The sequence below is a fragment of the Macadamia integrifolia genome, unplaced genomic scaffold (assembly GCF_013358625.1).
Source record: "Macadamia integrifolia cultivar HAES 741 unplaced genomic scaffold, SCU_Mint_v3 scaffold_218A, whole genome shotgun sequence".
In the NCBI taxonomy this organism is placed as follows: domain Eukaryota; kingdom Viridiplantae; phylum Streptophyta; class Magnoliopsida; order Proteales; family Proteaceae; genus Macadamia; species Macadamia integrifolia.
The window spans coordinates 79881-89568 of NW_024870647.1; the positions used below are offsets into that span (position 1 = coordinate 79881).

At 35.7% G+C, this 9688-nt stretch overlaps 1 long non-coding RNA gene across 1 annotated transcript; it reads right to left on the minus strand.

The window, feature by feature from the left end:
* Positions 1–5210: 5210 nt before the first annotated feature.
* On the minus strand, positions 5211–7989 carry LOC122071405. Its single transcript, XR_006138177.1, has 2 exons — positions 7657–7989; positions 5211–5455 (listed from the first exon to the last, which is right to left on the minus strand). It is a non-coding gene; the product is annotated as an uncharacterized LOC122071405 (long non-coding RNA).
* Positions 7990–9688: the final 1699 nt, after the last annotated feature.

Below are 9688 nucleotides of genomic sequence, written 5' to 3' on the forward strand. Positions count from 1 at the left end.
GTACTATCTCATGTAGGAGCATGTGGTTAGAATATCATAATCCCTCGTGCTACGATCATTCCCAACAAGGGTTTACGTGTTAGGTTATCACTGGGCGGAAGCGTCGATCGTGGACTGTCGTGGTAGTTAGTACGCCTGGTTGATCATTAAGATAGTTGAAAACCTTTGTCATATATTCAAAAGGCCAGTCGTACTGCTTTTAATTTCTGTTGTTGTTCGGCCACAATTTACTTTTCTTCTATGGTTCAGCCACGATTTATATTTCTGCTGTGATTCGACCACGATTTACTTTTTTGAGTACTCACGATGGACCTTCTTCAACAATCCTATGGGCGTATCACGAGATGGAGAACGTATCTCGAACCCAGAGCATACGCTCACTGTGATTATGAGTAGCACGTTACCTATGACCTAGAATGACTTGTTTAGGTGGACTAGGATTAAAATGAATCTCATGCATATAGTATCATTTAAATGCATTTACTTGTGTGCGTCTTTCTTTCCATTTACTGAGCTAGTGACCTCACCCCTCGTGTACACACCTTTTTAGATGATTTTGTAGGATATTCTGCAAAGGGACCTGTACCAGGTCCTACTGACGAAACCCCAGTGGGGAATTGGTGGGCTCCTGAAGAATTCAAACACGGAGGCGGCTGCCCATGTGAGGGTTGTGTTGCAGGGTAACAATGACAGATTCTATTTACTGCACTCTTTTGATTCTTTTGGTATATTTTATTTTTTGTGCTCTCAATATTTAAATTGTTATTTCTTGTGTAAATATCATGCTTACGGGCCCATATGTAAATATTTTATATATAACAATTTAGGTATCAAGAGTATTTGGGAGAATTACAGGTAATCATTTATGATAAAATTTTCGTTGTCGTATATTATCATATTCTATTGATCACGTGTGGCTTACTGTGCTGTAGTTACTGTATCAGATGATCCTGGTGATTTTAGGTTATCCGAAGGGAACCCAGTCACTGATCCGATTCTAAGTGAACGGGGCATGACAACCTAACCCTCTGAATTTCATGAAACTCCAGTCAAATGGCATGGGTGATTATCTGGCTTCCATGAATAAAAAACAAAGTTGTTGGAGTTTTGAAACACAATGTTGAATTACATTCAAATGTCAAGATCATCTGATTGTCTAGTAGAGAAAAGAGAGAGCAAGAAGAAGAGAAGTTAAAGAAATTCCAGGCGAATAACTCACTAGGAACATCAACCACCAACATGGAGACGATGAGTTAATGAGTAGTAAATGCATGCAAAAAGTGAGACAAGAGAAGAGTTGATGGCATTTTAACATTATTGATCGCTGTCGTGAACGAATCAAAATAAACCCTAATTAAACTATGAGATAGTGGTAAGAAAAGGGTTGAACCCACAAAGAACTAGAAGGATAAATCTAATAAGATTGAGGTAAATGTTGTTCTAAAAATCAAATTTTATAAAATTTAGAATTAAAATTAAAACTAAGTAAGCCATTTAACAAGAACAAGAATTAATGAGAAGAAACTATCCTTAGGTCTCGAATCCATTCTGGTGTTATTACTAATTTTTAGTTCATACTTCGGTTCACTAAAACTACAAGTTCCAATGCAACTACAAAAACACAATCTTTAGCTATCCTAAATATAACCTATCCTGTCAAGCACTATCTTTTATCGCTTTCACTTAGCACGCTTAGTTTGATTGGTTAAATGCCATCATTAGTGTATTACCAAAAATCAACATGAAATGCCATTACTTGAATAAAATAACTGAATCAAAGAGACAATTATTCTAAACTAATTTAACCATTAAAAATTATCCACAATGGGAGGGCTCTTTAACATCAAACAGTGAAGTATGAATCATAACCAGAAATTAAATAACACTAACTCAAAACTTCATATAAACCTAAAGATATAAAAGGAGCTTAGCCACTCATGGTACTAATGAATGAAGGGCACCAATGATAATGGTGGTAATGAACCCTTGGCACAATGGCAATCCTCTCTGTGCAATGCTGTCCCTGAAAATCCTCCCAAAAAAAAAGTGTGATCCAAGAAGAAAGGAGAATTGTGAGAACCAAAAAAGAAAAACGAGCAAAGGGTGATGGGTGTGAAGGGTGTGATATGGCAGCCTCTGTCTTAGAGAATGAGTGTGTAGCGTCCTCCCTAAAGAGAAGGACTAGTGGGATATATGGGAGAGAGAGAGAGTATAAGTGTGATGGTAGATTTAAACTTCAATTATGAGAGAGAGAGAGAGAGAGAGAGAAATCGTGGTCATGGGAGAAAAATTAGGGAAAAAAGAGAGGGGATGCATGGGTGAAAAGAGAGATGTATTAGGAAATTGAAGAGAAATTATAGGAGGTGGAAGATTTGGTGGGAGATGGAGAAAGAATAGGTAGAGAAGAATTCGGTGAGAGAGGGAAACCGTGCATGGGACAAAGAGAGGGAGAGATTAGAGATGAGAGAAAATAGGGGAGACGTTTTAGGTAAAGTGGGAGAGAGAGATTCCTATTCTATTTTGGACAAGGAAAGAGAAAAACATGAGAGAAAGTAGAGAAGGGAGAGGAGGATGAGAGAAAGTAGGAGAGGGAGAAGAGGACGTGTGAAATAGGAAGAGAGGGAGAACCGTGGGGTTTTCTCTCTCCCTAAATTTTCCTTTTTTATTTTTTACATTTTTATATTCTCTTCTTCTCTTGGAAATTCCAACTCTGCCCTTGATCCTTTGGCCTTGCTTCTAGACTGAACCATCTCCGCCCATTTAGCATCAAACCTGTGCACATCTCTTGAAAACCCTACAATCAAAGATCATCCAAATATGTGATCAAATTAATCATGATAACCCAACTAAAATTAACAATTGAACATTAATTTCATGAATAATTATGACCCGATCAACTGTTCAAACATATCAAAATCAAAAGAAAGAAAGGGTCCGGACAGAGTGGGGGATGGTTCACTGTGTTCTTGTGAGGAACAAGAAGAAGTAAGACTGGATTCCATTTTTATTTAATAAAATTGAAATAAATAATTGATCGGTAGCTCAGGGTGTCAATCGGTCAGGAACCAAGTATTCGGTTCGGTTTCAGTTTCAGTTCCAAGGACTGTTAGTGGGATCTAAAATCGGACCAAGTCCCATCTCGATTCTGAAAATTGGTACTCGTACCAGACCTATCCGGTTCTGGTCCGATTTTGGTTTGGTTCTGGTTCCTATTTGGGAACAAGCAATCGCCAAGGGCAAATCTCCCTAGCTCAACGGCCCATTGAGATTTGTCTCAAATGCCCAATTATCTGAAATGTGGCAAATTGGATGAGTCCCAACATTATATCTATAGATAAACAATAATAGTTTCCAAGTTTCGTTTGAAGAAAAAACACATATACATCCGAAAGATAAGAAAGCCCATATAAAAAGCTACAACACTATTGGAGATTGAAAATCAAATAAGTGCAATGTTGTAGGAGATGGAAAATTGACAGGCTGTAATGTTGTTGAGAAGAATCGACCAATTACCCGCCGAAAAATTGTAAGAAAAATAAGAAGGGACGCTTTCAGCCACTGTAACTTTGTCTAAGACAAAGAGTGGTTGCTATGCTAATCGTGAGAAGAGAAATAACAGAATACTTCAAACTTGAAGAATTACAGTTAAGTAGATTATTTAACTCATGATTCATGAGTCCTAAGGCACAAAAAAAAAAAAAAAAAAAAAAAAAAAAAAAAAAGAGGGTTTTACAGTTGGACTATAATTGTAACTTTATAGGACGATTTATTATTTAGGTGATTAATTATGTCGGGTTTTCATATAAGTTACGTCAAGTTTTTAGTTAAAGAGGAAAAAGTGACATTAAGTTATTCGGTTCGATTTCAATTTAGATCCGCCAGTTCTTAGCATAAATCCAGAACCGGATTGAATCGAATTATAAACACTTATTTCAGATCCAGGATTTAACCATATTATAATGTTTTGGATTCGGTTTTCGATTTCGATTTGACACCCTTATCGATAGCTGCTGTTTCGGACTCCTTACGATCGATCACGATGACCTATCTCCTTCTTCCCTTTCGATATTACGATGTGAGATGTAAAAGGGGGGGAAAGAGGATCGAGGATGTGTTTCACCAAAATGGACCTGAGTAAAACCCAGATCGGGTAGGGGGGATATAAATCTCTTTTTCTCTCCTCATCCTCACACTCCATGTACCATGGGATAGGTGTTCAACGTTGCAAGTAGCACTACACTACATTGCACGGTCTAAGGATTGTAGAGGATCTGGATCCATTTGGAACACTTATTTTTCTAAAAGGAGTACCACCTCATGGCCTTGGAGCATAACCTCCTTATTTTTTTATGTTCATAGCATACTACACCTGATCTCTTTTAGCTCAGATCTACCAACAATGTAGTTTTTCTAATGCTTTGTATGGCTTATATGACCATGACCAATTATTCTAACACTAACATCTTCCATCAAAGCATTGATATATTAAGTATTTTTTTCTTAATTTAACTATTTCTCTTGCATTTAAAAAAAAATTATGCAACAATGTTTGACGTAGTTCAGTACATTAGAGTGTCTTTTTTTTTTTTTACATTATTTCAAACACCAATCTATACAAAAATTACAACGGAAAATACCCAACGATATTATTTTTTTTTTTGGTAAGATGATAACAGTAATACTCTTGTACGGATACGGTCATCACCTCATGGTACCCATGTGGCTGTGGGGTAAGGGTTTTGGTAGATATATCATGCTTCGCAAGTGACTAAGCACTCAAACAGTGTCTAGTGTCAACCAACGGTTTCTCAATTTTGAGATAGGATTCCGTATCATCATCTGGTTGTACGAGTCAGTCTTCAACATCGATCTCACCTTCTGCCATTACAAGGATAAAGATGGTATATTTGAAAACAAAAAAGATAGGTGTTAGATGTTGACTCATACATACCAGGTGATTGTACTGATTTCTGGACTTTATAACCAACTCCAAAACATTTCAACTATGTTATTTGGTTGTGAAGACCCAAACCCGAGATAAGGGTAAGAGTCCCGCTCTCGCAATCGGTGATCTCGCGATCACATTTTTCCTAACTTGCATGTGACTAAAAGATTGTTATATTTATTTTTCTTTTTCTTTTTTTTACAACCAAACGGTTCTTTCTCTTACATATGCATAAATCTATTACACATCAAAACACAAACTCAAGTATTTAAATATTTCAATGCTTGGTGGCGGCGTCAACATTTCAAGTTTCAAAACAAGGTCCAAAGGGAAAAAAATAAAATCAACTCAAAATATATCATTCAACACCATTATTTAATATCTCATAATAACTAATTAAATGTCTCTATCATTAGAATAAAAAAAAGAACTAACATGCGTCTTCTTCAACATCATGTTGCTCCTGGCCTACAATGCAGTCCACACACTCAGATACTCCATCATCTGTGTCTGGGAGTAATATTAAAGGGGGTGAGCTTGATAGTTCAATGAGTCAAAGCATAGGATAAAAATGCATTAATAAGCACATCTTACACATGAGAACATTATATGCAATATGATATTAAAAGCATTAATTTCATGTGTGTCTCTCTTTGTTCTACTGCATGTGCACGCTTTGTAAGAGTGAGGAACACAATCGTTGATCTGACAACTACCATTTCTAGCATTATCCGGCTAAACACCATCGGGAGCCATTTTTCATTAACCCCGGCTAATTGGACTGGGTCTCGATCATACGAGCTCCCCTTGTGGGAGTTTCTGATCTGGTTTTGGAGGAGTAAGGGAATTCCCATCCTTACCCTCATTCTTATTCTGTTCTAGAGGATAGTGTACTCCTCTTATAGGAGATCTTATCCTTAGTTCTGTTCTAGTGTCCTCATCCAGCACCTAACCCCCTGCTGAAAAGGGGTGCAGTCTGGGGTCTGGTTTTGAAACTAAAGATCTAAGCATAAGAACATATTTCTAAATCATTTATGCATGTTCCTAATGAAGTTCTATCATGTTCTGTCATGGCATAACATCACATTTATGTAAATGTAGGCATATGATATATACATGGCATGTCATTAATAGCAAACTATGAGATGGCATGATAATCTTTCAAAACACCATAACATCATTCACAACATATTAACATGAGAGGAATTCTTACTCACAAAACAATGCAAGAGGCATATCAACCATGTTAAGCCTATGGATTAATTCACTTTAGTTTTTTGTATATAATCACCAGATCTCTAGTCCCTCTCCCATAGAGTGTACAGTCCCTAATTATGCTCACCTAATACATTACGTTCATATTCTTCGGATTATGTCCAATTCTATGTTTAACTTTTTTCTACTTCCATAACATCTAATATAGATAATAGAGATAAAATAAATTATATATCATTAAATTAGAATTAAAATAAAATAAATTATTAGTAGGACTTATCTCTAGATTAGGTCTTTGAGATGCTTCAAAATAGGTCTCAACATAGGATACTGCACTGTGACCATTTCTGTTAAACCGAAATGATGACACTACATTAAAAACTACTTTTCCCTCTTTACTAGAAACCAAATGGGTCTAGGATTTTTATAGATAGCACTAGAAAAATATAGCTACAAATTATTAGAAGGGTGCATAATCTAAATCAATCTTTAAAGCATCCAAAATACAGACACAAGAACTGGTATATGCACTGGACAAATGCACCAGACAGATTTAACCATAGTCCAATAAAACATATTTTTTTCCATCTTTCATAAATCAAATGGATTGGGGATTTTTATGGGTGAAACTAGACTAATAAATATATAAATCATTAGATTGGGTCATATTCGAAATCAATCTTCAAATCATTCAAAATTTATAAACAAGTACTGATATACATTGGACCTATGTACTAGGCATAAATGGCCATAGTTCAATAGAAATTCATTTTATCCCTCTTCTGTAAATCCAAAGGATTAGAACTTTTTATAGATAAAAGTATACTTGTGGGGATACCACATGTAAGAAAATAAGATAAAAGAAATATTCTTAAATTGAGTATTCCTAAGGTCCAATCCCAGTATTCAGAATCTGTCAGATTTCTAAGGTATGGTAAAAACAAATATATAACTATCTCTTAAGAGAGTCAAACTGAACCATTCTTTCTCGTGGGTGACTATAGTTATTTTTCAAATATGTACAAAAAATATCATGTCCAAAAACAGTTTTTAAAAATGATATTGAGTCCATGAAAAATCGTGTCTTAAATCTGTCTCTTCTGTAGAACAGTCCCAAAACCTTATTTTTTTGTTACACTAAACGAATTCAAAATGAAATAAAATTATAGAGAGGCCTACATATGTATGAAAACCATTTAAATAAAAATTTGTAACTCCTTATTATTATCACATAATTTTATAAAAATTTTATATGCACTACATATCAAACCAATCCCCTTGACAAGGCTCAAAAATCTTATCTAAATCATGAGATTCCTCAAATAAAAAAAAAAAAAATTACAAATATATCCTAGATTTGTTATAAGATATAAATGAAATGTATTATTATATAACGAAGGAAAAATCCCCCCTATCATAAGCTTTAAAAGATCTTACTCCTCAAACCCAAAATTAAAAATACAAATTCTAATGAAAAAGGGGTATCGATTTCCTACCTTGTTGCGATTAGCTCGTCTTCTCAATGGCAGTCGGAAGGTTCTTTGATTGCAATCTCAATCCGCTCCCTACAGGTATGGCCCTCCTTGAATCTCTTCCTTTCTTTTCCTCTTCTTCTTCCTTCTTTCTCCTCTCTCTCTCTCTCTCTCTCATTTTTTATTTCACACTTGGGCTGGGAAGAGGTCTCCAAGACTCCAACGTGAGTGGAATTCCCTCCCCTTGATTTTGTTTTTCGTTTATTCCCTCCTCCTCCTTTCCTTTTTTTCTTTCTTTCCATTTTTCCTTCTTACCTCTTTTCTTTCTTTTCGTATTTTATTTTATTTTATTTCCTACTTCTTTCCTTCTCCTCTTTCTCCCACGTTTTTGAGGTTTGAGAGGCTCCCAAAACGTGAGAAATTCTCCCCCTTGAATCTTCTATTTAAAAAATCAAATCTCCCTTCCTTTATTTGATTTCTAAAATAAAACCTTCTAAATTTTCTGATATTGTAGATAACTTACCCAAAATTCATTATATTCTATCCTATATACCTAATCCCTATATGAAGATACCTTATTTTCTCCTAATACATTCCCTCCTAGGCTAGGTAGTCAATAATCTTCACTAGTTGGTTATGGTAGGTTGTGATAAGGATCAATCACCTCACCTTCTTGCCAAAATGGCATTCCATGCCACTCATATAAGAGTTAGCCGATTCTCCCCCTTTCCCTAATTCAAAATTCAAAATTTAAATTAAAAAAAAAAAAAAACATTCGAACTTTAAAAACTAAGATAAATAAGTTAAATAATTATGGTGCATTTAGTACCTCCCACTAATAAACTTAATTCCAACTAATAAGCTACAACTTCATATGTACAAATATTTACATATGTATTATTAGACATAATAATTTATTTTAAATTACATTCATTGACTAAATAATGAATTTGAAAATGATAGCCCAATACATGGTTTTAAGTATCGGTGCGTATCGTGCCGTATCGGCCGATACGTATCCGTATCGGTAGGCATCGGCACGATACATACCGATACGCTACGGGGAATTTTGGGCCCCCCTTTTACGTATCGCTGTATCGTGAGTATCGTACCGTACCGTACCGTATCGGTACCGATACGTACGATACTCTACGATACGAACTTTTGAAAATCTAGAAATTCCAGAGAGTATCGGTACGTATCGGTACCGTATCGGTATGTATCGAGAGTATCGGTACCGTATCGGTATGTATCGAGCCGTATCGGTACTGTATCGGTACCGTATCGGTACGTATCGACTGAAAATATGAAAATTCCCGTGAATGTGCCTTTTATTGTTTGAACAAACACTTCAAACTCTCACCAATAGTTTTCTATATTTCTCTTCTTTCTTTCCCTTTGATTCACACACCTTTTTGGAGACTCAAATGGTAGATTGAAAGAAACATTGTCGAAGTGAATGGTTCAAAGGAGAAAAACATAGTCCAAGAATAACCTTGAACTTGAAAGTTGAAAAATTTGAATAGTAAGTTCTTGAATCTTTACTCACTTTTTTCAACTTTAACCTTAGATTTTCAAGTTTTTTTACAAATCTAAGGTTCATCATAGGGGTGTCAACCGGTCGGGTCGGTTCGGTTTTGATCGGGCTTAAAGACTTTCAAAGGCTACACCGTGTCTGCCCATTTAACTAATCGGGCTTAGTTATTGAGGGCATGGTACACTTTATATTCGGTCGGTCGGCCTCGGGCTATAATCGGGCTTTAGTCGGGCCTTAATTGGGCTACGGACATGTTTAATGTTAAACGGGATTTAACCGGTTTTTAAACGGACCCTCTTTAAAATGTGCTCTTATATTCCGGCCCACTCATGCAAACCCAAAAAAATGACAATAAATTAATAAATGATACCAAATATAACCATTATTTAAAATATGAACATGTTTTTACTTTTTAGTTTTTACTTTCTAATTTGGGGGGTAAAATAGGTATTCTACAATCATTAAAGGGTCGGGCTAGGCCAGTGCACAATAGGCCGGTCTCGATCGGGTGTTAAACGG